Source organism: Pleurodeles waltl, unplaced genomic scaffold (genome assembly GCF_031143425.1).
Source record: "Pleurodeles waltl isolate 20211129_DDA unplaced genomic scaffold, aPleWal1.hap1.20221129 scaffold_39, whole genome shotgun sequence".
Taxonomy (NCBI): Eukaryota; Metazoa; Chordata; class Amphibia; order Caudata; family Salamandridae; genus Pleurodeles; species Pleurodeles waltl.
Window position 1 is genome coordinate 6249908 of NW_027150097.1, and position 27963 is coordinate 6277870.

Below are 27963 nucleotides of genomic sequence, written 5' to 3' on the forward strand. Positions count from 1 at the left end.
TTTATTCTCTCCGATTCCACATCACCGCACCTACCATCCAACTCCAAAACTCGGGGGAGACTAACACTCCCTACCTCCCTTGGTGTGCATCATGGGCGTGCCCATGACGAACACAACATTTCTCCTTAACCAATACAAAACAAACATAGCTGCTCAAAAAAAAGATACTATACTAATCCAGTATACAAGAATAGTACACAACAATAAATACCACATTCAGTCAATCCACCCCGAATCCTTGCAGCCGCGTTGAGCATGGCGGTCGAGGACTCAAACTGTACCGTTCAAGTCCTTGTCTCAGAGGCACTGAGTTGATTGGTATGGAGCCTGGCACCTCCTGATCTGAATCTTGAACTGGCTCCAAATTCTGCATGTCCACACCCCCTGTAGTAGATGATTGAGAATTAGTAGCAGTCACCACCGGCCATATGCACTGGCTCAAAATTCTGCAAATCCACACCCCATGTAGTAGATGATTGAGAATTAGTAGCAGTCACCACAGGTTCCACTGTCAGGATGATCCATCCTCTCTCCTTCATCAGCTTCAGATCCCACTGTTTCCCTGAGCAGGAAGGTCTGGAATTGAAAATACAGAGGACATTAAATAACATTCACTCAGTACATGGCACTCATTTTGGTTTATAAGCTGGAAATTGATCCATCAGTCTGGTGTCAAGAGTGTCAGGATGGCCGGGTGGTCTAAGGTGCTGCATTCAGGTCACAGTCTCCCTTGGAGACGTGGGTGCAAACCCCTCTTCTGACAAGTGTCTTTTGCGAGGTGGATACATTTTTGGACTTTTTTTTTCCAAGCACCCTTATCAAAAACAATGTCAACGGTTTCTGTAAATTATCGATAAGATCTATTGTCCGTTGCTTGCACTAATTGCCTGAAGTTGGCTAAATCGCAGTAAATCGGTAAAGCAGGAAATCACAGCATCTTCAACAAATCGTGATAGAGGGGCCGAGATAAAGGTTTCGACCCTACATATCAAAAGCACAGCTGTCAATAGTTCAGCAGGTTCACAGTGCAGAAGGTTCAGTGGCACCAGGGTCCCCTGCATCCCAATCACAGCTGGTTTTTAACTTCTGTATTCAGGGCATGGGAGGGGTGTGTTGCATCGTGCACACACAGTGCCTGTTTCACAGATAAGTTTGAATAAATACACAGAGAATAATATAGAGTCATTGGCCACGAGGAACACCTTCCCTGACCTTTTATTCTCTCCGGTTCCACGTCACCGCGCCTACCATCCAACTCCAAAACTCGGGGGAGAATAACACTCCCTACCTCCCTTGGTGTGCATCATAGGCGTGCCCATGACGAACACAACATTTCTCCTTAACCAATACAAAACAAACATAGCTGCTCAAAAAAAAGATACTATACTAAACCAGTATACAAGAATAGTACACAACAAGAAATGCCACATTCAGTCAATCCACCCCGAATCCTTGCAGCCGCGTTGAGCATGGCGGTCGAGGACTCAAACTGTACCGTTCAAGTCCTTGTCGCAGAGGCACTGAGTTGATTGGTATGGAGCCAGGCACCTCCTGATCTGAATCTTGAACTGGCTCCAAATTCTGCATGTCCACACCCCCTGTAGTAGATGATTGAGAATTAGTAGCAGTCACCACCGGCCATGTGCACTGGCTCAAAATTCAGCATGTCCACACCCCATGTAGTAGATGATTGAGAATTAGTAGCAGTCACCACCGGATCCACTGTCAGGATGATCCATCCTCTCTCCTTCATCAGCTTCAGATCCCACTGTTTCCCTGAGCAGGAAGGTCTGGAATTGAAAATACAGAGGACATTAAACAACATTCACTCAGTACAAGGCACTCATTTTGGTTTATAAGCTGGAAATTGAGCCATCAGTGCAGTGTCAAGAGTGTCAGGATGGCCGAGTGGTCTAAGGCGCTGCGTTTAGGTCGCAGTCTCCTTTGGAGGCGTGGGTTCGAATCCCACTTCTGACAAGTGTCTTTTGCGAGGTGGATACATTTTTGGACTTTTTTTTTCCAAGCACCCGTATCAAAAACAATGTCAACAGTTTCTGTAAATTATCGATAAGATCTATTGTCCATTGCTTGCACTAATTTCCTGAAGTTGGCTAAATCGCAGTAAATCGGTAAAGCGGGAAATCACAGCATCTTCAACAAATCGTGATAGAGGGGCAGAGATAAAGGTTTCGACCCTACATATCAAGAGCGCAGCTGTCAATAGTTCAGCAGGTTCACAGTGCAGAAGGTTCAGTGGCACCAGGGTCCCCTGCGTCCCAATCACAGCTGGTTTTTAACTTCTGTATTCAGGGCATGGGAGGGGTGTGTTGCATCGTGCACACACGGTGCCTGTTTCGCAGATAAGTTTTTATAAATACACAGAGAATAATATAGAGTCATTGGCCACGAGGAACACCTTCCCTGACCTTTTATTCTCTCCGGTTCCACGTCACAGCGCCTACAATCCAACTCCAAAACTCGGGGGAGACTAACACTCCCTACCTCCCTTGGTGTGCATCATAGGCGTGCCCATGACGAACACAACATTTCTCCTTAACCAATACAAAACAAACATAGCTGCTCAAAAAAAAGATACTATACTAATCCAGTATACAAGAATAGTACACAACAAGAAATGCCACATTCAGTCAATCCACCCCGAATCCTTGCAGCCGCGTTGAGCATGGCGGTCGAGGACTCAAACTGTACCGTTCAAGTCCTTGTCTCAGAGGCACTGAGTTGATTGGTATGGAGCCAGGCACCTCCTGATCTGAATCTTGAACTGGCTCCAAATTCTGCATGTCCACACCCCTTGTAGTAGATGATTGAGAATTAGTAGCAGTCACCACCGGCCATGTGCACTGGCTCAAACTTCTGCATGTCCACACCCCATGTAGTCGATGATTGAGAATTAGTAGCAGTCACCACCGGATTCACTGTCAGGATGATCCATCCTCTCTCCTTCATCAGCTTCAGATCCCACTGTTTCCCTGAGCAGGAAGGTCTGGAATTGAAAATACAGAGGACATTAAACAACATTCACTCAGTACATGGCACTCATTTTGGTTTATACGCTCGAAATTGAGCCATGAGGGAGGTGTGAAGAGTGTCAGGATGGCCGAGTGGTCTAAGGCGCTGCGTTCAGGTCGCACCCTCCCTTGGAGGTGTGGGTTCAAATCCCACTTCTGACAAGTGTATTTTGCGAGGTGGATACATTTTTGGACTTTTTTTTTCCCAAGCACCGTATCAAAAACAATGTCAACAGTTTCTGTAAATTATCGATAAGATCTATTTTCCGTTGCTTGCACTAATTGCCTGAAGTTGGCTAAATCGCAGTAAATCGGTAAAGCAGGAAATCACAGCATCTTCAACAAATCGTGATAGAGGGGCCGAGATAAAGGTTTCGACGCTACATATCAAAAGCGCAGCTGTCAATAGTTCAGCAGGTTCACAGTGCAGAAGGTTCAGTGGCACCAGGGTCCCCTGCGTCCCAATCAGAGCTGGTTTTTAACTTCTGTATTCAGGGGATGGGAGGGGTGGGGTTGTTGCGTCGTGCACACACAGTGCCTGTTTTGCAGAGAAGTTTTAATAAATACACAAAGAATAATATGGAGTCTTTGGCCACGAGGAACACCTTCCCCTACCTTTTATTCTCTCCGATTCCACATCACCGCACCTACCATCCAACTCCAAAACTCGGGGGAGACTAACACTCCCTACCTCCCTTGGTGTGCATCATGGGCGTGCCCATGACGAACACAACATTTCTCCTTAACCAATACAAAACAAACATAGCTGCTCAAAAAAAAGATACTATACTAATCCAGTATACAAGAATAGTACACAACAATAAATACCACATTCAGTCAATCCACCCCGAATCCTTGCAGCCGCGTTGAGCATGGCGGTCGAGGACTCAAACTGTATCGTTCAAGTCCTTGTCTCAGAGGCACTGAGTTGATTGGTATGGAGCCAGGCACCTCCTGATCTGAATCTTGAACTGGCTCCAAATTCTGCATGTCCACACCCCCTGTAGTAGATGATTGAGAATTAGTAGCAGTCACCACCGGCCATATGCACTGGCACAAAATTCTGCAAGTCCACACCCCATGTAGTAGATGATTGAGAATTAGTAGCAGTCACCACAGGGTCCACTGTCAGGATGGTCCATCCTGTCTCCTTCATCAGCTTCAGATCCCACTGTTTCCCTGAGCAGGAAGGTCTGGAATTGAAAATACAGAGGACATTAAATAACATTCACTCAGTACATGGCACTCATTTTGGTTTATAAGCTGGAAATTGAGCCATCACTCTGGTGTCAAGAGTGTCAGGATGGCCAGGTGGTCTAAGGTGCTGCATTCAGGTCACAGTCTCCCTTGGAGACGTGGGTTCAAACCCCTCTTCTGACAAGTGTCTTCGAGAGGTGGATACCTTTTTGGACTTTTTTTTCCAAGCACCCTTATCAAAAACAATGGCAACAGTTTCTGTAAATTATCGATAAGATCTATTGTCCGTTGCTTGCACTAATTGCCTGAAGTTGGCTAAATCGCAGTAAATCGGTAAAGCAGGAAATCACAGCATCTTCAACAAATGGTGATAGAGGGGCCGAGATAAAGGTTTCGACCCTACATATCAAAAGCACAGCTGTCCATAGTTCAGCAGGTTCACAGTGCAGAAGGTTCAGTGGCACCAGGGTCCCCTGCGTCCCAATCACAGCTGGTTTTTAACTTCTGTATTCTGGGCATGGGAGGGGTGTGTTGCATCGTGCACACATAGTGCCTGTTTCACAGATAAGTTTGAATAAATACACAGAGAATAATATAGAGTCATTGGCCACGAGGAACACCTTCCCTGACCTTTTATTCTCTCCGGTTCCACGTCACCGCGCCTACCATCCAACTCCAAAACTCGGGGGAGACTAACACTCCCTACCTCCATTGGTGTGCATCATAGGCGTGCCCATGACGAACACAACATTTCTCCTTAACCAATACAAAACAAACATAGCTGCTCAAAAAAAAGATACTATACTAAACCAGTATACAAGAATAGTACACAACAAGAAATGCCACATTCAGTCAATCCACCCCGAATCCTTGCAGCCGCGTTGAGCATGGCGGTCGAGGACTCAAACTGTACCGGTTAAGTCCTTGTCGCAGAGGCACTGAGTTGATTGGTATGGAGCCAGGCACCTCCTGATCTGAATCTTGAACTGGCTCCAAATTCTGCATGTCCACACCCCCTGTAGTAGATGATTGAGAATTAGTAGCAGTCACCACCGGCCATGTGCACTGGCTCAAAATTCAGCATGTCCACACCCCATGTAGTAGATGATTGAGAATTAGTAGCAGTCACCACCGGATCCACTGTCAGGATGATCCATCCTCTCTCCTTCATCAGCTTCAGATCCCACTGTTTCCCTGAGCAGGAAGGTCTGGAATTGAAAATACAGAGGACATTAAACAACATTCACTCAGTACAAGGCACTCATTTTGGTTTATAAGCTGGAAATTGAGCCATCAGTGCAGTGTCAAGAGTGTCAGGATGGCCGAGTGGTCTAAGGCGCTGCGTTTAGGTCGCAGTCTCCTTTGGAGTCGTGGGTTCGAATCCCACTTCTGACAAGTGTCTTTTGCGAGGTGGATACATTTTTGGACTTTTTTTTTCCAAGCACCCGTATCAAAAACAATGTCAACAGTTTCTGTAAATTATCGATAAGATCTATTGTCCGTTGCTTGCACTAATTTCCTGAAGTTGGCTAAATCGCAGTAAATCGGTAAAGCGGGAAATCACAGCATCTTCAACAAATCGTGATAGAGGGGCAGAGATAAAGGTTTCGACCCTACATATCAAGAGCGCAGCTGTCAATAGTTCAGCAGGTTCACAGTGCAGAAGGTTCAGTGGCACCAGGGTCCCCTGCGTCCCAATAACAGCTGGTTTTTAACTTCTGTATTCAGGGCATGGGAGGGGTGTGTTGCATCGTGCACACACGGTGCCTGTTTCGCAGATAAGTTTTTATAAATACACAGAGAATAATATAGAGTCATTGGCCACGAGGAACACCTTCCCTGACCTTTTATTCTCTCCGGTTCCACGTCACAGCGCCTACAATCCAACTCCAAAACTCGGGGGAGACTAACACTCCCTACCTCCCTTGGTGTGCATCATAGGCGTGCCCATGACGAACACAACATTTCTCCTTAACCAATACAAAACAAACATAGCTGCTCAAAAAAAAGATACTATACTAATCCAGTATACAAGAATAGTACACTACAAGAAATGCCACATTCAGTCAATCCACCCCGAATCCTTGCAGCCGCGTTGAGCATGGCGGTCGAGGACTCAAACTGTACCGTTCAAGTCCTTGTCTCAGAGGCACTGAGTTGATTGGTATGGAGCCAGGCACCTCCTGATCTGAATCTTGAACTGGCTCCAAATTCTGCATGTCCACACCCCTTGTAGTAGATGATTGAGAATTAGTAGCAGTCACCACCGGCCATGTGCACTGGCTCAAACTTCTGCATGTCCACACCCCATGTAGTCGATGATTGAGAATTAGTAGCAGTCACCACCGGATTCACTGTCAGGATGATCCATCCTCTCTCCTTCATCAGCTTCAGATCCCACTGTTTCCCTGAGCAGGAAGGTCTGGAATTGAAAATACAGAGGACATTAAACAACATTCACTCAGTACATGGCACTCATTTTGGTTTATACGCTCGAAATTGAGCCATGAGGGAGGTGTGAAGAGTGTCAGGATGGCCGAGTGGTCTAAGGCGCTGCGTTCAGGTCACAGCCTCCCTTGGAGGTGTGGGTTCAAATCCCACTTCTGACAAGTGTATTTTGCGAGGTGGATACATTTTTGGACTTTTTTTTCCCCAAGCACCGTATCAAAAACAATGTCAACAGTTTCTGTAAATTATCGATAAGATCTATTTTCCGTTGCTTGCACTAATTGCCTGAAGTTGGCTAAATCGCAGTAAATCGGTAAAGCAGGAAATCACAGCATCTTCAACAAATCGTGATAGAGGGGCCGAGATAAAGGTTTCGACCCTACATATCAAAAGCGCAGCTGTCAATAGTTCAGCAGGTTCACAGTGCAGAAGGTTCAGTGGCACCAGGGTCCCCTGCGTCCCAATCAGAGCTGGTTTTTAACTTCTGTATTCAGGGGATGGGAGGGGTGGGGTTGTTGCGTCGTGCACACACAGTGCCTGTTTTGCAGAGAAGTTTTAATAAATACACAAAGAATAATATGGAGTCTTTGGCCACGAGGAACACCTTCCCCTACCTTTTATTCTCTCCGATTCCACATCACCGCACCTACCATCCAACTCCAAAACTCGGGGGAGACTAACACTCCCTACCTCCCTTGGTGTGCATCATGGGCGTGCCCATGACGAACACAACATTTCTCCTTAACCAATACAAAACAAACATAGCTGCTCAAAAAAAAGATACTATACTAATCCAGTATACAAGAATAGTACACAACAATAAATACCACATTCAGTCAATCCACCCCGAATCCTTGCAGCCGCGTTGAGCATGGCGGTCGAGGACTCAAACTGTACCGTTCAAGTCCTTGTCTCAGAGGCACTGAGTTGATTGGTATGGAGCCAGGCACCTCCTGATCTGAATCTTGAACTGGCTCCAAATTCTGCATGTCCACACCCCCTGTAGTAGATGATTGAGAATTAGTAGCAGTCACCACCGGCCATATGCACTGGCTCAAAATTCTGCAAGTCCACACCCCATGTAGTAGATGATTGAGAATTAGTAGCAGTCACCACAGGGTCCACTGTCAGGATGGTCCATCCTGTCTCCTTCATCAGCTTCAGATCCCACTGTTTCCCTGAGCAGGAAGGTCTGGAATTGAAAATACAGAGGACATTAAATAACATTCACTCAGTACATGGCACTCATTTTGGTTTATAAGCTGGAAATTGAGCCATCACTCTGGTGTCAAGAGTGTCAGGATGGCCAGGTGGTCTAAGGTGCTGCATTCAGGTCACAGTCTCCCTTGGAGACGTGGGTTCAAACCCCTCTTCTGACAAGTGTCTTAGCGAGGTGGTAACCTTTTTGGACTTTTTTTTCCAAGCACCCTTATCAAAAACAATGGCAACAGTTTCTGTAAATTATCGATAAGATCTATTGTCCGTTGCTTGCACTAATTGCCTGAAGTTGGCTAAATCGCAGTAAATCGGTAAAGCAGGAAATCACAGCATCTTCAACAAATGGTGATAGAGGGGCCGAGATAAAGGTTTCGACCCTACATATCAAAAGCACAGCTGTCCATAGTTCAGCAGGTTCACAGTGCAGAAGGTTCAGTGGCACCAGGGTCCCCTGCGTCCCAATCACAGCTGGTTTTTAACTTCTGTATTCTGGGCATGGGAGGGGTGTGTTGCATCGTGCACACATAGTGCCTGTTTCACAGATAAGTTTTAATAAATACACAGAGAATAATATAGAGTCATTGGCCACGAGGAACACCTTCCCTGACCTTTTATTCTCTCCGGTTCCACGTCACCGCGCCTACCATCCAACTCCAAAACTCGGGGGAGACTAACACTCCCTACCTCCATTGGTGTGCATCATAGGCGTGCCCATGACGAACACAACATTTCTCCTTAACCAATACAAAACAAACATAGCTGCTAAAAAAAAAGATACTATACTAAACCAGTATACAAGAATAGTACACAACAAGAAATGCCACATTCAGTCAATCCACCCCGAATCCTTGCAGCCACCTTGAGCATGGCGGTCGAGGACTCAAACTGTACCGTTCAAGTCCTTGTCGCAGAGGCACTGAGTTGATTGGTATGGAGCCAGGCACCTCCTGATCTGAATCTTGAACTGGCTCCAAATTCTGCATGTCCACACCCCCTGTAGTAGATGATTGAGAATTAGTAGCAGTCACCACCGGCCATGTGCACTGGCTCAAAATTCAGCATGTCCACACCCCATGTAGTAGATGATTGAGAATTAGTAGCAGTCACCACCGGATCCACTGTCAGGATGATCCATCCTCTCTCCTTCATCAGCTTCAGATCCCACTGTTTCCCTGAGCAGGAAGGTCTGGAATTGAAAATACAGAGGACATTAAACAACATTCACTCAGTACATGGCACTCATTTTGGTTTATAAGCTGGAAATTGAGCCATCCGTGCAGTGTCAAGAGTGTCAGGATGGCCGAGTGGTCTAAGGCGCTGCGTTCAGATCGCAGTCTCCTTTGGAGGCGTGGGTTCGAATCCCACTTCTGACAAGTGTCTTTTGCGAGGTGGATACATTTTTGGACTTTTTTTTTCCAAGCACCCGTATCAAAAACAATGTCAACAGTTTCTGTAAATTATCGATAAGATCTATTGTCGGTTGCTTGCACTAATTTCCTGAAGTTGGCTAAATCGCAGTAAATCGGTAAAGCGGGAAATCACAGCATCTTCAACAAATCGTGATAGAGGGGCAGAGATAAAGGTTTCGACCCTACATATCAAGAGCGCAGCTGTCAATAGTTCAGCAGGTTCACAGTGCAGAAGGTTCAGTGGCACCAGGGTCCCCTGCGTCCCAATCACAGCTGGTTTTTAACTTCTGTATTCAGGGCATGGGAGGGGTGTGTTGCATCGTGCACACACGGTGCCGGTTTCGCAGATAAGTTTTAATAAATACACAGAGAATAATATAGAGTCATTGGCCACGAGGAACACCTTCCCTGACCTTTTATTCTCTCCGGTTCCACGTCATCGCGCCTACCATCCAACTCCAAAACTCGGGGGAGACTAACACTCCCTACCTCCCTTGGTGTGCATCATAGGCGTGCCCATGACGAACACAACATTTCTCCTTAACCAATACAAAACAAACATAGCTGCTCAAAAAAAGATACTATACTAATCCAGTATACAAGAATAGTACACAACAAGAAATGCCACATTCAGTCAATCCACCCCGAATCCTTGCAGCCGCGTTGAGCATGGCGGTCGAGGACTCAAACTGTACCGTTCAAGTCCTTGTCTCAGAGGCACTGAGTTGATTGGTATGGAGCCAGGCACCTCCTGATCTGAATCTTGAACTGGCTCCAAATTCTGCATGTCCACACCCCTTGTAGTAGATGATTGAGAATTAGTAGCAGTCACCACCGGCCATGTGCACTGGCTCAAACTTCTGCATGTCCACACCCCATGTAGTCGATGATTGAGAATTAGTAGCAGTCACCACCGGATTCACTGTCAGGATGATCCATCCTCTCTCCTTCATCAGCTTCAGATCCCACTGTTTCCCTGAGCAGGAAGGTCTGGAATTGAAAATACAGAGGACATTAAACAACATTCACTCAGTACATGGCACTCATTTTGGTTTATACGCTCGAAATTGAGCCATGAGGGAAGTGTGCAGAGTGTCAGGATGGCCGAGTGGTCTAAGGCGCTGCGTTCAGGTCGCAGCCTCCCTTGGAGGTGTGGGTTCAAATCCCACTTCTGACAAGTGTATTTTGCGAGGTGGATACATTTTTGGACTTTTTTTTCCCAAGCACCGTATCAAAAACAATGTCAACAGTTTCTGTAAATTATCGATAAGATCTATTTTCCATTGCTTGCACTAATTGCCTGAAGTTGGCTAAATCGCAGTAAATCGGTAAAACAGGAAATCACAGCATCTTCAACAAATCGTGATAGAGGGGCCGAGATAAAGGTTTCGACCCTACATATCAAAAGCGCAGCTGTCAATAGTTCAGCAGGTTCACAGTGCAAAAGGTTCAGTGACACCAGGGTCCCCTGCGTCCCAATCACAGCTGGTTTTTAACTTCTGTATTCAGGGGATGGGAGGGGTGGGGGTGTTGCGTCGTGCACACAGTGCCTGTTTTGCAGAGAAGTTTTAATAAATACACAAAGAATAATATGGAGTCTTTAGCCACGAGGAACACCTTCCCCTACCTTTTATTCTCTCCGATTCCACATCACCGCACCTACCATCCAACTCCAAAACTCGGGGGAGACTAACACTCCCTACCTCCCTTGGTGTGCATCATGGGCGTGCCCATGACGAACACAACATTTCTCCTTAACCAATACAAAACAAACATAGCTGCTCAAAAAAAAGATACTATACTAATCCAGTATACAAGAATAGTACACAACAATAAATACCACATTCAGTCAATCCACCCCGAATCCTTGCAGCCGCGTTGAGCATGGCGGTCGAGGACTCAAACTGTACCGTTCAAGTCCTTGTCTCAGAGGCACTGAGTTGATTGGTATGGAGCCAGGCACCTCCTGATCTGAATCTTGAACTGGCTCCAAATTCTGCATGTCCACACCCCCTGTAGTAGATGATTGAGAATTAGTAGCAGTCACCACCGGCCATATGCACTGGCTCAAAATTCTGCAAATCCACACCCCATGTAGTAGATGATTGAGAATTAGTAGCAGTCACCACAGGTTCCACTGTCAGGATGATCCATCCTCTCTCCTTCATCAGCTTCAGATCCCACTGTTTCCCTGAGCAGGAAGGTCTGGAATTGAAAATACAGAGGACATTAAACAACATTCACTCAGTACATGGCACTCATTTTGGTTTATAAGCTGGAAATTGAGCCATCAGTGCAGTGTCAAGAGTGTCAGGATGGCCGAGTGGTCTAAGGCGCTGCGTTCAGGTCGCAGTCTCCTTTGGAGGCGTGGGTTCGAATCCCACTTCTGACAAGTGTCTTTTGCGAGGTGGATACAATTTTGGACTTTTTTTTTCCAAGCACCCGTATCAAAAACAATGTCAACAGTTTCTGTAAATTATCGATAAGATCTATTGTCCGTTGCTTGCACTAATTTCCTGAAGTTGGCTAAATCGCAGTAAATCGGTAAAGCGGGAAATCACAGCATCTTCAACAAATCGTGATAGAGGGGCAGAGATAAAGGTTTCGACCCTACATATCAAGAGCGCAGCTGTCAATAGTTCAGCAGGTTCACAGTGCAGAAGGTTCAGTGGCACCAGGGTCCCCTGCGTCCCAATCACAGCTGGTTTTTAACTTCTGTATTCAGGGTATGGGAGGGGTGTGTTGCATCGTGCACACACGGTGCCTGTTTCGCAGATAAGTTTTTATAAATACACAGAGAATAATATAGAGTCATTGGCCAGGAGGAACACCTTCCCTGACCTTTTATTCTCTCCGGTTCCACGTCACCGCGCCTACAATCCAACTCCAAAACTCGGGGGAGACTAACACTCCCTACCTCCCTTGGTGTGCATCATAGGCGTGCCCATGACGAACACAACATTTCTCCTTAACCAATACAAAACAAACATAGCTGCTCAAAGAAAAGATACTATACTAATCCAGTATACAAGAATAGTACACAACAAGAAATGCCACATTCAGTCAATCCACCCCGAATCCTTGCAGCCGCGTTGAGCATGGCGGTCGAGGACTCAAACTGTACCGTTCAAGTCCTTGTCTCAGAGGCACTGAGTTGATTGGTATGGAGCCAGGCACCTCCTGATCTGAATCTTGAACTGGCTCCAAATTCTGCATGTCCACACCCCTTGTAGTAGATGATTGAGAATTAGTAGCAGTCACCACCGGCCATGTGCACTGGCTCAAACTTCTGCATGTCCACACCCCATGTAGTCGATGATTGAGAATTAGTAGCAGTCACCACCGGATTCACTGTCAGGATGATCCATCCTCTCTCCTTCATCAGCTTCAGATCCCACTGTTTCCCTGAGCAGGAAGGTCTGGAATTGAAAATACAGAGGACATTAAACAACATTCACTCAGTACATGGCACTCATTTTGGTTTATACGCTCGAAATTGAGCCATGAGGGAGGTGTGAAGAGTGTCAGGATGGCCGAGTGGTCTAAGGCGCTGCGTTCAGGTCGCAGCCTCCCTTGGAGTTGTGGGTTCAAATCCCACTTCAGACAAGTGTATTTTGCGAGGTGGATACATTTTTGGACTTTTTTTTCCCAAGCACCGTATCAAAAACAATGTCAACAGTTTCTGTAAATTATCGATAAGATCTATGTTCCATTGCTTGCACTAATTGCCTGAAGTTGGCTAAATCGCAGTAAATCGTTAAAGCAGGAAATCACAGCATCTTCAACAAATCGTGATAGAGGGGCCGAGATAAAGGTTTCGACCCTACATATCAAAAGCGCAGCTGTCAATAGTTCAGCAGGTTCACAGTGCAAAAGGTTCAGTGGCACCAGGGTCCCCTGCGTCCCAATCACAGCTGGTTTTTAACTTCTGTATTCAGGGGATGGGAGGGGTGGGGGTGTTGCGTCGTGCACACACAGTGCCTGTTTTGCAGAGAAGTTTTAATAAATACACAAAGAATAATATGGAGTCTTTAGCCACGAGGAACACCTTCCCCTACCTTTTATTCTCTCCGATTCCACATCACCGCACCTACCATCCAACTCCAAAACTCGGGGGAGACTAACACTCCCTACCTCCCTTGGTGTGCATCATGGGCGTGCCCATGACGAACACAACATTTCTCCTTAACAAATACAAAACAAACATAGCTGCTCAAAAAAAAGATACTATACTAATCCAGTATACAAGAATAGTACACAACAATAAATACCACATTCAGTCAATCCACCCCGAATCCTTGCAGCCGCGTTGAGCATGGCGGTCGAGGACTCAAACTGTACCGTTCAAGTCCTTGTCTCAGAGGCACTGAGTTGATTGGTATGGAGCCAGGCACCTCCTGATCTGAATCTTGAACTGGCTCCAAATTCTGCATGTCCACACCCCCTGTAGTAGATGATTGAGAATTAGTAGCAGTCACCACCGGCCATATGCACTGGCTCAAAATTCTGCAAATCCACACCCCATGTAGTAGATGATTGAGAATTAGTAGCAGTCACCACAGGTTCCACTGTCAGGATGATCCATCCTCTCTCCTTCATCAGCTTCAGATCCCACTGTTTCCCTGAGCAGGAAGGTCTGGAATTGAAAATACAGAGGACATTAAATAACATTCACTCAGTACATGGCACTCATTTTGGTTTATAAGCTGGAAATGGATCCATCAGTCTGGTGTCAAGAGTGTCAGGATGGCCGGGTGGTCTAAGGTGCTGCATTCAGGTCACAGTCTCCCTTGGAGACGTGGGTGCAAACCCCTCTTCTGACAAGTGTCTTTTGCGAGGTGGATACATTTTTGGACTTTTTTTTTCCAAGCACCCTTATCAAAAACAATGTCAACGGTTTCTGTAAATTATCGATAAGATCTATTGTCCGTTGCTTGCACTAATTGCCTGAAGTTGGCTAAATCGCAGTAAATCGGTAAAGCAGGAAATCACAGCATCTTCAACAAATCGTGATAGAGGGGCCGAGATAAAGGTTTCGACCCTACATATCAAAAGCACAGCTGTCAATAGTTCAGCAGGTTCACAGTGCAGAAGGTTCAGTGGCACCAGGGTCCCCTGCATCCCAATCACAGCTGGTTTTTAACTTCTGTATTCAGGGCATGGGAGGGGTGTGTTGCATCGTGCACACACAGTGCCTGTTTCACAGATAAGTTTTAATAAATACACAGAGAATAATATAGAGTCATTGGCCACGAGGAACACCTTCCCTGACCTTTTATTCTCTCCGGTTCCACGTCACCGCGCCTACCATCCAACTCCAAAACTCGGGGGAGAATAACACTCCCTACCTCCCTTGGTGTGCATCATAGGCGTGCCCATGACGAACACAACATTTCTCCTTAACCAATACAAAACAAACATAGCTGCTCAAAAAAAAGATACTATACTAAACCAGTATACAAGAATAGTACACAACAAGAAATGCCACATTCAGTCAATCCACCCCGAATCCTTGCAGCCGCGTTGAGCATGGCGGTCGAGGACTCAAACTGTACCGTTCAAGTCCTTGTCGCAGAGGCACTGAGTTGATTGGTATGGAGCCAGGCACCTCCTGATCTGAATCTTGAACTGGCTCCAAATTCTGCATGTCCACACCCCCTGTAGTAGATGATTGAGAATTAGTAGCAGTCACCACCGGCCATGTGCACTGGCTCAAAATTCAGCATGTCCACACCCCATGTAGTAGATGATTGAGAATTAGTAGCAGTCACCACCGGATCCACTGTCAGGATGATCCATCCTCTCTCCTTCATCAGCTTCAGATCCCACTGTTTCCCTGAGCAGGAAGGTCTGGAATTGAAAATACAGAGGACATTAAACAACATTCACTCAGTACAAGGCACTCATTTTGGTTTATAAGCTGGAAATTGAGCCATCAGTGCAGTGTCAAGAGTGTCAGGATGGCCGAGTGGTCTAAGGCGCTGCGTTTAGGTCGCAGTCTCCTTTGGAGGCGTGGGTTCGAATCCCACTTCTGACAAGTGTCTTTTGCGAGGTGGATACATTTTTGGACTTTTTTTTTCCAAGCACCCGTATCAAAAACAATGTCAACAGTTTCTGTAAATTATCGATAAGATCTATTGTCCGTTGCTTGCACTAATTTCCTGAAGTTGGCTAAATCGCAGTAAATCGGTAAAGCGGGAAATCACAGCATCTTCAACAAATCGTGATAGAGGGGCAGAGATAAAGGTTTCGACCCTACATATCAAGAGCGCAGCTGTCAATAGTTCAGCAGGTTCACAGTGCAGAAGGTTCAGTGGCACCAGGGTCCCCTGCGTCCCAATCACAGCTGGTTTTTAACTTCTGTATTCAGGGCATGGGAGGGGTGTGTTGCATCGTGCACACACGGTGCCTGTTTCGCAGATAAGTTTTTATAAATACACAGAGAATAATATAGAGTCATTGGCCACGAGGAACACCTTCCCTGACCTTTTATTCTCTCCGGTTCCACGTCACAGCGCCTACAATCCAACTCCAAAACTCGGGGGAGACTAACACTCCCTACCTCCCTTGGTGTGCATCATAGGCGTGCCCATGACGAACACAACATTTCTCCTTAACCAATACAAAACAAACATAGCTGCTCAAAAAAAAGATACTATACTAATCCAGTATACAAGAATAGTACACAACAAGAAATGCCACATTCAGTCAATCCACCCCGAATCCTTGCAGCCGCGTTGAGCATGGCGGTCGAGGACTCAAACTGTACCGTTCAAGTCCTTGTCTCAGAGGCACTGAGTTGATTGGTATGGAGCCAGGCACCTCCTGATCTGAATCTTGAACTGGCTCCAAATTCTGCATGTCCACACCCCTTGTAGTAGATGATTGAGAATTAGTAGCAGTCACCACCGGCCATGTGCACTGGCTCAAACTTCTGCATGTCCACACCCCATGTAGTCGATGATTGAGAATTAGTAGCAGTCACCACCGTATTCACTGTCAGGATGATCCATCCTCTCTCCTTCATCAGCTTCAGATCCCACTGTTTCCCTGAGCAGGAAGGTCTGGAATTGAAAATACAGAGGACATTAAACAACATTCACTCAGTACATGGCACTCATTTTGGTTTATACGCTCGAAATTGAGCCATGAGGGAGGTGTGAAGAGTGTCAGGATGGCCGAGTGGTCTAAGGTGCTGCGTTCAGGTCGCAGCCTCCTTTGGAGGTGTGGGTTCAAATCCCACTTCTGACAAGTGTATTTTGCGAGGTGGATACATTTTTGGACTTTTTTTTTCCCAAGCACCGTATCAAAAACAATGTCAACAGTTTCTGTAAATTATCGATAAGATCTATTTTCCATTGCTTGCACTAATTGCCTGAAGTTGGCTAAATCGCAGTAAATCGTTAAAGCAGGAAATCACAGCATCTTCAACAAATCGTGATAGAGGGGCCGAGATAAAGGTTTCGACCCTACATATCAAAAGCGCAGCTGTCAATAGTTCAGCAGGTTCACAGTGCAAAAGGTTCAGTGGCACCAGGGTCCCCTGCGTCCCAATCACAGCTGGTTTTTAACTTCTGTATTCAGGGGATGGGAGGGGTGGGGGTGTTGCGTCGTGCACACACAGTGCCTGTTTTGCAGAGAAGTTTTAATAAATACACAAAGAATAATATGGAGTCTTTAGCCACGAGGAACACCTTCCCCTACCTTTTATTCTCTCCGATTCCACATCACCGCACCTACCATCCAACTCCAAAACTCGGGGGAGACTAACACTCCCTACCTCCCTTGGTGTGCATCATGGGCGTGCCCATGACGAACACAACATTTCTCCTTAACCAATACAAAACAAACATAGCTGCTCAAAAAAAAGATACTATACTAATCCAGTATACAAGAATAGTACACAACAATAAATACCACATTCAGTCAATCCACCCCAAATCCTTGCAGCCGCGTTGAGCATGGCGGTCGAGGACTCAAACTGTACCGTTCAAGTCCTTGTCTCAGAGGCACTGAGTTGATTGGTATGGAGCCAGGCACCTCCTGATCTGAATCTTGAACTGGCTCCAAATTCTGCATGTCCACACCCCCTGTAGTAGATGATTGAGAATTAGTAGCAGTCACCACCGGCCATATGCACTGGCTCAAAATTCTGCAAATCCACACCCCATGTAGTAGATGATTGAGAATTAGTAGCAGTCACCACAGGTTCCACTGTCAGGATGATCCATCCTCTCTCCTTCATCAGCTTCAGATCCCACTGTTTCCCTGAGCAGGAAGGTCTGGAATTGAAAATACAGAGGACATTAAATAACATTCACTCAGTACATGGCACTCATTTTGGTTTATAAGCTGGAAATTGATCCATCAGTCTGGTGTCAAGAGTGTCAGGATGGCCGGGTGGTCTAAGGTGCTGCATTCAGGTCACAGTCTCCCTTGGAGACGTGGGTGCAAACCCCTCTTCTGACAAGTGTCTTTTGCGAGGTGGATACATTTTTGGACTTTTTTTTTCCAAGCACCCTTATCAAAAACAATGTCAACGGTTTCTGTAAATTATCGATAAGATCTATTGTCCGTTGCTTGCACTAATTGCCTGAAGTTGGCTAAATCGCAGTAAGTCGGTAAAGCAGGAAATCACAGCATCTTCAACAAATCGTGATAGAGGGGCCGAGATAAAGGTTTCGACCCTACATATCAAAAGCACAGCTGTCAATAGTTCAGCAGGTTCACAGTGCAGAAGGTTCAGTGGCACCAGGGTCCCCTGCATCCCAATCACAGCTGGTTTTTAACTTCTGTATTCAGGGCATGGGAGGGGTGTGTTGCATCGTGCACACACAGTGCCTGTTTCACAGATAAGTTTTAATAAATACACAGAGAATAATATAGAGTCATTGGCCACGAGGAACACCTTCCCTGACCTTTTATTCTCTCCGGTTCCACGTCACCGCGCCTACCATCCAACTCCAAAACTCGGGGGAGAATAACACTCCCTACCTCCCTTGGTGTGCATCATAGGCGTGCCCATGACGAACACAACATTTCTCCTTAACCAATACAAAACAAACATAGCTGCTCAAAAAAAAGATACTATACTAAACCAGTATACAAGAATAGTACACAACAAGAAATGCCACATTCAGTCAATCCACCCCGAATCCTTGCAGCCGCGTTGAGCATGGCGGTCGAGGACTCAAACTGTACCGTTCAAGTCCTTGTCTCAGAGGCACTGAGTTGATTGGTATGGAGCCAGGCACCTCCTGATCTGAATCTTGAACTGGCTCCAAATTCTGCATGTCCACACCCCCTGTAGTAGATGATTGAGAATTAGTAGCAGTCACCACCGGCCATGTGCACTGGCTCAAAATTCAGCATGTCCACACCCCATGTAGTAGATGATTGAGAATTAGTAGCAGTCACCACCGAATCCACTGTCAGGATGATCCATCCTCTCTCCTTCATCAGCTTCAGATCCCACTGTTTCCCTGAGCAGGAAGGTCTGGAATTGAAAATACAGAGGACATTAAACAACATTCACTCAGTACATGGCACTCATTTTGGTTTATAAGCTGGAAATTGAGCCATCAGTGCAGTGTCAAGAGTGTCAGGATGGCCAAGTGGTCTTAGGTGCTGCGTTCAGGTCGCAGCCTCCTGTGGAGGCGTGGGTTTGAATCCCACTTCTGACAAGTGTCTTTTGCGAGGTGGATACATTTTTGGACTTTTTTTTTCCAAGCACCCGTATCAAAAACAATGTCAACAGTTTCTGTAAATTATCGATAAGATCTATTGTCCGTTGCTTGCACTAATTTCCTGAAGTTGGCTAAATCGCAGTAAATCGGTAAAGCGGGAAATCACAGCATCTTCAACAAATCGTGATAGAGGGGCAGAGATAAAGGTTTCGACCCTACATATCAAGAGCGCAGCTGTCAATAGTTCAGCAGGTTCACAGTGCAGAAGGTTCAGTGGCACCAGGGTCCCCTGCGTCCCAATCACAGCTGGTTTTTAACTTCTGTATTCAGGGCATGGGAGGGGTGTGTTGCATCGTGCACACACGGTGCCGGTTTCGCAGATAAGTTTTAATAAATACACAGAGAATAATATAGAGTCATTGGCCACGAGGAACACCTTCCCTGACCTTTTATTCTCTCCGGTTCCACGTCATCGCGCCTACCATCCAACTCCAAAACTCGGGGGAGACTAACACTCCCTACCTCCCTTGGTGTGCATCATAGGCGTGCCCATGACGAACACAACATTTCTCCTTAACCAATACAAAACAAACATAGCTGCTCAAAAAAAGATACTATACTAATCCAGTATACAAGAATAGTACACAACAAGAAATGCCACATTCAGTCAATCCACCCCGAATCCTTGCAGCCGCGTTGAGCATGGCGGTCGAGGACTCAAACTGTACCGTTCAAGTCCTTGTCTCAGAGGCACTGAGTTGATTGGTATGGAGCCAGGCACCTCCTGATCTGAATCTTGAACTGGCTCCAAATTCTGCATGTCCACACCCCTTGTAGTAGATGATTGAGAATTAGTAGCAGTCACCACCGGCCATGTGCACTGGCTCAAACTTCTGCATGTCCACACCCCATGTAGTCGATGATTGAGAATTAGTAGCAGTCACCACCGGATTCACTGTCAGGATGATCCATCCTCTCTCCTTCATCAGCTTCAGATCCCACTGTTTCCCTGAGCAGGAAGGTCTGGAATTGAAAATACAGAGGACATTAAACAACATTCACTCAGTACATGGCACTCATTTTGGTTTATACGCTCGAAATTGAGCCATGAGGGAGGTGTGCAGAGTGTCAGGATGGCCGAGTGGTCTAAGGTGCTGCGTTCAGGTCGCAGCCTCCCTTGGAGGTGTGGGTTCAAATCCCACTTCTGACAAGTGTATTTTGCGAGGTGGATACATTTTTGGACTTTTTTTTCCCAAGCACCGTATCAAAAACAATGTCAACAGTTTCTGTAAATTATCGATAAGATCTATTTTCCATTGCTTGCACTAATTGCCTGAAGTTGGCTAAATCGCAGTAAATCGGTAAAACAGGAAATCACAGCATCTTCAACAAATCGTGATAGAGGGGCCGAGATAAAGGTTTCGACCCTACATATCAAAAGCGCAGCTGTCAATAGTTCAGCAGGTTCACAGTGCAAAAGGTTCAGTGGCACCAGGGTCCCCTGCGTCCCAATCACAGCTGGTTTTTAACTTCTGTATTCACGGGATGGGAGGGGTGGGGGTGTTGCGTCGTGCACACACAGTGCCTGTTTTGCAGAGAAGTTTTAATAAATACACAAAGAATAATATGGAGTCTTTAGCCACAAGGAACACCTTCCCCTACCTTTTATTCTCTCCGATTCCACATCACCGCACCTACCATCCAACTCCAAAACTCGGGGGAGACTAACACTCCCTACCTCCCTTGGTGTGCATCATGGGCGTGCCCATGACGAACACAACATTTCTCCTTAACCAATACAAAACAAACATAGCTGCTCAAAAAAAAGATACTATACTAATCCAGTATACAAGAATAGTACACAACAATAAATACCACATTCAGTCAATCCACCCCGAATCCTTGCAGCCGCGTTGAGCATGGCGGTCGAGGACTCAAACTGTACCGTTCAAGTCCTTGTCTCAGAGGCACTGAGTTGATTGGTATGGAGCCAGGCACCTCCTGATCTGAATCTTGAACTGGCTCCAAATTCTGCATGTCCACACCCCCTGTAGTAGATGATTGAGAATTAGTAGCAGTCACCACCGGCCATATGCACTGGCTCAAAATTCTGCAAATCCACACCCCATGTAGTAGATGATTGAGAATTAGTAGCAGTCACCACAGGTTCCACTGTCAGGATGATCCATCCTCTCTCCTTCATCAGCTTCAGATCCCACTGTTTCCCTGAGCAGGAAGGTCTGGAATTGAAAATACAGAGGACATTAAACAACATTCACTCAGTACATGGCACTCATTTTGGTTTATAAGCTGGAAATTGAGCCATCAGTGCAGTGTCAAGAGTGTCAGGATGGCCGAGTGGTCTAAGTTGCTGCGTTCAGGTCGCAGTCTCCTTTGGAGGCGTGGGTTCGAATCCCACTTCTGACAAGTGTCTTTTGCGAGGTGGATACATTTTTGGACTTTTTTTTTCCAAGCACCCGTATCAAAAACAATGTCAACAGTTTCTGTAAATTATCGATAAGATCTATTGTCCGTTGCTTGCACTAATTTCCTGAAGTTGGCTAAATCGCAGTAAATCGGTAAAGCGGGAAATCACAGCATCTTCAACAAATCGTGATAGAGGGGCAGAGATAAAGGTTTCGACCCTACATATCAAGAGCGCAGCTGTCAATAGTTCAGCAGGTTCACAGTGCAGAAGGTTCAGTGGCACCAGGGTCCCCTGCGTCCCAATCACAGCTGGTTTTTAACTTCTGTATTCAGGGTATGGGAGGGGTGTGTTGCATCGTGCACACACGGTGCCTGTTTCGCAGATAAGTTTTTATAAATACACAGAGAATAATATAGAGTCATTGGCCAGGAGGAACACCTTCCCTGACCTTTTATTCTCTCCGGTTCCACGTCACCGCGCCTACAATCCAACTCCAAAACTCGGGGGAGACTAACACTCCCTACCTCCCTTGGTGTGCATCATAGGCGTGCCCATGACGAACACAACATTTCTCCTTAACCAATACAAAACAAACATAGCTGCTCAAAAAAAAGATACTATACTAATCCAGTATACAAGAATAGTACACAACAAGAAATGCCACATTCAGTCAATCCACCCCGAATCCTTGCAGCCGCGTTGAGCATGGCGGTCGAGGACTCAAACTGTACCGTTCAAGTCCTTGTCTCAGAGGCACTGAGTTGATTGGTATGGAGCCAGGCACCTCCTGATCTGAATCTTGAACTGGCTCCAAATTCTGCATGTCCACACCCCTTGTAGTAGATGATTGAGAATTAGTAGCAGTCACCACCGGCCATGTGCACTGGCTCAAACTTCTGCATGTCCACACCCCATGTAGTCGATGATTGAGAATTAGTAGCAGTCACCACCGGATTCACTGTCAGGATGATCCATCCTCTCTCCTTCATCAGCTTCAGATCCCACTGTTTCCCTGAGCAGGAAGGTCTGGAATTGAAAATACAGAGGACATTAAACAACATTCACTCAGTACATGGCACTCATTTTGGTTTATACGCTCGAAATTGAGCCATGAGGGAGGTGTGAAGAGTGTCAGGATGGCCGAGTGGTCTAAGGCGCTGCGTTCAGGTCGCAGCCTCCCTTGGAGTTGTGGGTTCAAATCCCACTTCTGACAAGTGTATTTTGCGAGGTGGATACATTTTTGGACTTTTTTTTCCCAAGCACCGTATCAAAAACAATGTCAACAGTTTCTGTAAATTATCGATAAGATCTATTTTCCATTGCTTGCACTAATTGCCTGAAGTTGGCTAAATCGCAGTAAATCGTTAAAGCAGGAAATCACAGCATCTTCAACAAATCGTGATAGAGGGGCCGAGATAAAGGTTTCGACCCTACATATCAAAAGCGCAGCTGTCAATAGTTCAGCAGGTTCACAGTGCAAAAGGTTCAGTGGCACCAGGGTCCCCTGCGTCCCAATCACAGCTGGTTTTTAACTTCTGTATTCAGGGGATGGGAGGGGTGGGGGTGTTGCGTCGTGCACACACAGTGCCTGTTTTGCAGAGAAGTTTTAATAAATACACAAAGAATAATATGGAGTCTTTAGCCACGAGGAACACCTTCCCCTACCTTTTATTCTCTCCGATTCCACATCACCGCACCTACCATCCAACTCCAAAACTCGGGGGAGACTAACACTCCCTACCTCCCTTGGTGTGCATCATGGGCGTGCCCATGACGAACACAACATTTCTCCTTAACAAATACAAAACAAACATAGCTGCTCAAAAAAAAGATACTATACTAATCCAGTATACAAGAATAGTACACAACAATAAATACCACATTCAGTCAATCCACCCCGAATCCTTGCAGCCGCGTTGAGCATGGCGGTCGAGGACTCAAACTGTACCGTTCAAGTCCTTGTCTCAGAGGCACTGAGTTGATTGGTATGGAGCCAGGCACCTCCTGATCTGAATCTTGAACTGGCTCCAAATTCTGCATGTCCACACCCCCTGTAGTAGATGATTGAGAATTAGTAGCAGTCACCACCGGCCATATGCACTGGCTCAAAATTCTGCAAATCCACACCCCATGTAGTAGATGATTGAGAATTAGTAGCAGTCACCACAGGTTCCACTGTCAGGATGATCCATCCTCTCTCCTTCATCAGCTTCAGATCCCACTGTTTCCCTGAGCAGGAAGGTCTGGAATTGAAAATACAGAGGACATTAAATAACATTCACTCAGTACATGGCACTCATTTTGGTTTATAAGCTGGAAATGGATCCATCAGTCTGGTGTCAAGAGTGTCAGGATGGCCGGGTGGTCTAAGGTGCTGCATTCAGGTCACAGTCTCCCTTGGAGACGTGGGTGCAAACCCCTCTTCTGACAAGTGTCTTTTGCGAGGTGGATACATTTTTGGACTTTTTTTTTCCAAGCACCCTTATCAAAAACAATGTCAACGGTTTCTGTAAATTATCGATAAGATCTATTGTCCGTTGCTTGCACTAATTGCCTGAAGTTGGCTAAATCGCAGTAAATCGGTAAAGCAGGAAATCACAGCATCTTCAACAAATCGTGATAGAGGGGCCGAGATAAAGGTTTCAACCCTACATATCAAAAGCACAGCTGTCAATAGTTCAGCAGGTTCACAGTGCAGAAGGTTCAGTGGCACCAGGGTCCCCTGCATCCCAATCACAGCTGGTTTTTAACTTCTGTATTCAGGGCATGGGAGGGGTGTGTTGCATCGTGCACACACAGTGCCTGTTTCACAGATAAGTTTTAATAAATACACAGAGAATAATATAGAGTCATTGGCCACGAGGAACACCTTCCCTGACCTTTTATTCTCTCCGGTTCCACGTCACCGCGCCTACCATCCAACTCCAAAACTCGGGGGAGAATAACACTCCCTACCTCCCTTGGTGTGCATCATAGGCGTGCCCATGACGAACACAACATTTCTCCTTAACCAATACAAAACAAACATAGCTGCTCAAAAAAAAGATACTATACTAAACCAGTATACAAGAATAGTACACAACAAGAAATGCCACATTCAGTCAATCCACCCCGAATCCTTGCAGCCGCGTTGAGCATGGCGGTCGAGGACTCAAACTGTACCGTTCAAGTCCTTGTCGCAGAGGCACTGAGTTGATTGGTATGGAGCCAGGCACCTCCTGATCTGAATCTTGAACTGGCTCCAAATTCTGCATGTCCACACCCCCTGTAGTAGATGATTGAGAATTAGTAGCAGTCACCACCGGCCATGTGCACTGGCTCAAAATTCAGCATGTCCACACCCCATGTAGTAGATGATTGAGAATTAGTAGCAGTCACCACCGGATCCACTGTCAGGATGATCCATCCTCTCTCCTTCATCAGCTTCAGATCCCACTGTTTCCCTGAGCAGGAAGGTCTGGAATTGAAAATACAGAGGACATTAAACAACATTCACTCAGTACAAGGCACTCATTTTGGTTTATAAGCTGGAAATTGAGCCATCAGTGCAGTGTCAAGAGTGTCAGGATGGCCGAGTGGTCTAAGGCGCTGCGTTTAGGTCGCAGTCTCCTTTGGAGGCGTGGGTTCGAATCCCACTTCTGACAAGTGTCTTTTGCGAGGTGGATACATTTTTGGACTTTTTTTTTCCAAGCACCCGTATCAAAAACAATGTCAACAGTTTCTGTAAATTATCGATAAGATCTATTGTCCGTTGCTTGCACTAATTTCCTGAAGTTGGCTAAATCGCAGTAAATCGGTAAAGCGGGAAATCACAGCATCTTCAACAAATCGTGATAGAGGGGCAGAGATAAAGGTTTCGACCCTACATATCAAGAGCGCAGCTGTCAATAGTTCAGCAGGTTCACAGTGCAGAAGGTTCAGTGGCACCAGGGTCCCCTGCGTCCCAATCACAGCTGGTTTTTAACTTCTGTATTCAGGGCATGGGAGGGGTGTGTTGCATCGTGCACACACGGTGCCTGTTTCGCAGATAAGTTTTTATAAATACACAGAGAATAATATAGAGTCATTGGCCACGAGGAACACCTTCCCTGACCTTTTATTCTCTCCGGTTCCACGTCACAGCGCCTACAATCCAACTCCAAAACTCGGGGGAGACTAACACTCCCTACCTCCCTTGGTGTGCATCATAGGCGTGCCCATGACGAACACAACATTTCTCCTTAACCAATACAAAACAAACATAGCTGCTCAAAAAAAAGATACTATACTAATCCAGTATACAAGAATAGTACACAACAAGAAATGCCACATTCAGTCAATCCACCCCGAATCCTTGCAGCCGCGTTGAGCATGGCGGTCGAGGACTCAAACTGTACCGTTCAAGTCCTTGTCTCAGAGGCACTGAGTTGATTGGTATGGAGCCAGGCACCTCCTGATCTGAATCTTGAACTGGCTCCAAATTCTGCATGTCCACACCCCTTGTAGTAGATGATTGAGAATTAGTAGCAGTCACCACCGGCCATGTGCACTGGCTCAAACTTCTGCATGTCCACACCCCATGTAGTCGATGATTGAGAATTAGTAGCAGTCACCACCGGATTCACTGTCAGGATGATCCATCCTCTCTCCTTCATCAGCTTCAGATCCCACTGTTTCCCTGAGCAGGAAGGTCTGGAATTGAAAATACAGAGGACATTAAACAACATTCACTCAGTACATGGCACTCATTTTGGTTTATACGCTCGAAATTGAGCCATGAGGGAGGTGTGAAGAGTGTCAGGATGGCCGAGTGGTCTAAGGTGCTGCGTTCAGGTCGCAGCCTCCTTTGGAGGTGTGGGTTCAAATCCCACTTCTGACAAGTGTATTTTGCGAGGTGGATACATTTTTGGACTTTTTTTTCCCAAGCACCGTATCAAAAACAATGTCAACAGTTTCTGTAAATTATCGATAAGATCTATTTTCCATTGCTTGCACTAATTGCCTGAAGTTGGCTAAATCGCAGTAAATCGTTAAAGCAGGAAATCACAGCATCTTCAACAAATCGTGATAGAGGGGCCGAGATAAAGGTTTCGACCCTACATATCAAAAGCGCAGCTGTCAATAGTTCAGCAGGTTCACAGTGCAAAAGGTTCAGTGGCACCAGGGTCCCCTGCGTCCCAATCACAGCTGGTTTTTAACTTCTGTATTCAGGGGATGGGAGGGGTGGGGGTGTTGCGTCGTGCACACACAGTGCCTGTTTTGCAGAGAAGTTTTAATAAATACACAAAGAATAATATGGAGTCTTTAGCCACGAGGAACACCTTCCCCTACCTTTTATTCTCTCCGATTCCACATCACCGCACCTACCATCCAACTCCAAAACTCGGGGGAGACTAACACTCCCTACCTCCCTTGGTGTGCATCATGGGCGTGCCCATGACGAACACAACATTTCTCCTTAACCAATACAAAACAAACATAGCTGCTCAAAAAAAAGATACTATACTAATCCAGTATACAAGAATAGTACACAACAATAAATACCACATTCAGTCAATCCACCCCAAATCCTTGCAGCCGCGTTGAGCATGGCGGTCGAGGACTCAAACTGTACCGTTCAAGTCCTTGTCTCAGAGGCACTGAGTTGATTGGTATGGAGCCAGGCACCTCCTGATCTGAATCTTGAACTGGCTCCAAATTCTGCATGTCCACACCCCCTGTAGTAGATGATTGAGAATTAGTAGCAGTCACCACCGGCCATATGCACTGGCTCAAAATTCTGCAAATCCACACCCCATGTAGTAGATGATTGAGAATTAGTAGCAGTCACCACAGGTTCCACTGTCAGGATGATCCATCCTCTCTCCTTCATCAGCTTCAGATCCCACTGTTTCCCTGAGCAGGAAGGTCTGGAATTGAAAATACAGAGGACATTAAATAACATTCACTCAGTACATGGCACTCATTTTGGTTTATAAGCTGGAAATTGATCCATCAGTCTGGTGTCAAGAGTGTCAGGATGGCCGGGTGGTCTAAGGTGCTGCATTCAGGTCACAGTCTCCCTTGGAGACGTGGGTGCAAACCCCTCTTCTGACAAGTGTCTTTTGCGAGGTGGATACATTTTTGGACTTTTTTTTTCCAAGCACCCTTATCAAAAACAATGTCAACGGTTTCTGTAAATTATCGATAAGATCTATTGTCCGTTGCTTGCACTAATTGCCTGAAGTTGGCTAAATCGCAGTAAGTCGGTAAAGCAGGAAATCACAGCATCTTCAACAAATCGTGATAGAGGGGCCGAGATAAAGGTTTCGACCCTACATATCAAAAGCACAGCTGTCAATAGTTCAGCAGGTTCACAGTGCAGAAGGTTCAGTGGCACCAGGGTCCCCTGCATCCCAATCACAGCTGGTTTTTAACTTCTGTATTCAGGGCATGGGAGGGGTGTGTTGCATCGTGCACACACAGTGCCTGTTTCACAGATAAGTTTTAATAAATACACAGAGAATAATATAGAGTCATTGGCCACGAGGAACACCTTCCCTGACCTTTTATTCTCTCCGGTTCCACGT

At 46.0% G+C, this 27963-nt stretch overlaps 10 non-coding genes across 10 annotated transcripts; all 10 read left to right on the forward strand.

Moving 5' to 3' along the window:
• The first annotated feature begins 1894 nt into the window (after positions 1 to 1894).
• On the forward strand, positions 1895 to 1977 carry TRNAL-UAG (transfer RNA leucine (anticodon UAG)). Its single transcript has one exon. It is a non-coding gene; the product is annotated as a tRNA-Leu (tRNA).
• Positions 1978 to 5538: 3561 nt separating this feature from the next.
• On the forward strand, positions 5539 to 5621 carry TRNAL-UAG (transfer RNA leucine (anticodon UAG)). Its single transcript has one exon. It is a non-coding gene; the product is annotated as a tRNA-Leu (tRNA).
• Positions 5622 to 9182: 3561 nt separating this feature from the next.
• Positions 9183 to 9265, forward strand: TRNAL-CAG (transfer RNA leucine (anticodon CAG)). The gene has a single exon. It is a non-coding gene; the product is annotated as a tRNA-Leu (tRNA).
• A 1130-nt stretch (positions 9266 to 10395) lies between these two features.
• Positions 10396 to 10478, forward strand: TRNAL-CAG (transfer RNA leucine (anticodon CAG)). The gene has a single exon. It is a non-coding gene; the product is annotated as a tRNA-Leu (tRNA).
• A 1132-nt stretch (positions 10479 to 11610) lies between these two features.
• TRNAL-CAG (transfer RNA leucine (anticodon CAG)) lies at positions 11611 to 11693 on the forward strand. The gene has a single exon. It is a non-coding gene; the product is annotated as a tRNA-Leu (tRNA).
• A 3562-nt stretch (positions 11694 to 15255) lies between these two features.
• Positions 15256 to 15338, forward strand: TRNAL-UAG (transfer RNA leucine (anticodon UAG)). The gene has a single exon. It is a non-coding gene; the product is annotated as a tRNA-Leu (tRNA).
• Positions 15339 to 16469: 1131 nt separating this feature from the next.
• On the forward strand, positions 16470 to 16552 carry TRNAL-CAG (transfer RNA leucine (anticodon CAG)). The gene has a single exon. It is a non-coding gene; the product is annotated as a tRNA-Leu (tRNA).
• A 3562-nt stretch (positions 16553 to 20114) lies between these two features.
• On the forward strand, positions 20115 to 20197 carry TRNAL-CAG (transfer RNA leucine (anticodon CAG)). Its single transcript has one exon. It is a non-coding gene; the product is annotated as a tRNA-Leu (tRNA).
• Positions 20198 to 24976: 4779 nt separating this feature from the next.
• Positions 24977 to 25059, forward strand: TRNAL-UAG (transfer RNA leucine (anticodon UAG)). The gene has a single exon. It is a non-coding gene; the product is annotated as a tRNA-Leu (tRNA).
• Positions 25060 to 26190: 1131 nt separating this feature from the next.
• On the forward strand, positions 26191 to 26273 carry TRNAL-CAG (transfer RNA leucine (anticodon CAG)). Its single transcript has one exon. It is a non-coding gene; the product is annotated as a tRNA-Leu (tRNA).
• The last annotated feature ends 1690 nt before the right edge of the window (positions 26274 to 27963 follow it).